Source organism: Cherax quadricarinatus, unplaced genomic scaffold, assembly GCF_038502225.1.
Source record: "Cherax quadricarinatus isolate ZL_2023a unplaced genomic scaffold, ASM3850222v1 Contig2626, whole genome shotgun sequence".
Lineage (NCBI taxonomy): Eukaryota > Metazoa > Arthropoda > Malacostraca > Decapoda > Parastacidae > Cherax > Cherax quadricarinatus.
Genome location: NW_027197652.1, coordinates 29,718 through 31,755, shown reverse-complemented (window position 1 = coordinate 31,755; position 2,038 = coordinate 29,718).

Genomic DNA, 2,038 nt, shown 5'->3' with positions numbered 1-2,038 from the left:
ATCTTATAACTCTATCCACTCATTTGCAAGTCCCATTCAAATCCAACCCCTCCCACTCATATTTATCCAACCTAAATTTGAAGCTACCCAAAATCCTAGCCTCAATATTCTCAATATCCCAAATAGGTAGACTGTTCCACTCATCGACTACCCTATTTCCAAACCAATACTTTCCTATGTCCTTTCTAAATCTAAACTTATCTAATTTAAATCCATTACTGCGGGTTCTCTCGGAGAGACATCCTCAAGACCTTATTAATATCCCCTTTATTAATACTCATCTTCCACTTACACACTTCGATCATGTCTCCCCTCATTCTTCGTCTAACAAGTGAATGTAATTTAAGGGTCTTCAATCTTTCCTCGTAAGGCAGATTTCTAATGCTATGTATAAATTTATTCATTCTATGCTGAATGTTTTCTAATGAATTTATGTCCATTCTGTAATATGGAGACCAGAACTGAGCTGCATAATCTAGGTGAGACCTTACTAATGATGTATAAAGCTGCAGTATAACCTATGGACTTCTGCTGCTTACACTTCTTGATATAAATCCCAATAATATGTTTGCCTTATTACGTGCGCTTGGGCATTGCTGTCTTGGTTTAAGGTTGCAGCTCACCATAACCCCCAAGTCCTTTTCGCAATCTGTAAGGCTAAGTTTTACATCACTTAACTTCAGAACCTTGCATTTATCTACATTGAACTGCATGTGCCACTTTTCTGATCAAGAATAGAGTTTGTCTAAATCCTTCTGAAGTTCCCTAACATCTACGTTTAAATCAATTATCTTACCTATCTTTGTGTCATCGGCGAATTTGCTCATATCACTAGTAATACCCTCATCAAGATCATTGATATATATTATAAACAACAACGTGCCCGAGACTGATCCCTGTGGAATGCCACTTGTTACAGATCCCCACTCGGATTTAATCCCATTTAAGCATACTCTCTCCTTCCTATTAGTGGGCCATGACTCGATCCATGACAGCACTTTTTCCCCAATGCCATGAGCTGCCACTTTTTTTTAAGTCTCTGGTGCGGTACTCTATCAAAAGCCTTACTAAAATCTAAATAAACAATATCGAATTCTTATCATGATCAGCGGCCTCAAAAGCATTACTGAAGAACTTTAATAAATTAGTTAGGCAGGAACGGCCCCTCGTGAATCCATGCTGAGTATCATTAATCAAGCTATGTTTATCTAGATGGTTTCTTATAATATCAGCTATAACTGACTCTAGTAATTTGCCTACTATTGAGGTCAGGCTTATTGGGCGGTAATTTGACGGCAACGACTTGTCCCCTGCTTTAAAAATAGGAATTACATTAGCCATCTTCCACATATCATACACTACACCTGTTTGAAGAGAAATATTAAAAATATTAGTCAGTGGTTCACAAAGTTCCATTTTACACTCTTTAAGAACCATTGAAAAAAGTTCATCAGGGCCCGGGGATTTATTTTGCTTCAGTCGGTCTATCTGTTTGATAACCATTTCGCTAGTGAATATGATATTGCATAATTTATCGTCTTCAAGCCCACTATAAAAATTTATTACGGGATATTGTTAGTGTCCTCGTGAGTGAAAACTGAGAGAAAATAATTATTAAGAATAGCGCACATTTCATTCTCCTTATCAGTGAGATGCCCAGAGTTATCTTTAAGGGGACGTATCTTATCTCTAACTTTTGTTCTATAAATCTGGAAAAAACTTTTTGTGTTACTTTTCGAATCCCTAGTAACTTTAATTTCATAGTCACCTTTAGCTTTTCTTATCCCCTTTTTAATGTCCCTCTTAATGTCAATATAATGATTCATAAGATGACCCTCACCTCTTTTGATGAGCCTATAAATTTCTTTTTTTCTGTCCTAAAAGATATTTGAGCCTATTATCCATCCATTTAGGGTCATTTCTATTCTATCTAATTTCTTTATATGGGATAAATGTTCTCTGGGCAGCATGTATAGTGTTTAGAAAACTCTCATATTGTTAGCTCTCTTCGTTACCCCAGTCAACAGATGATAAGTGT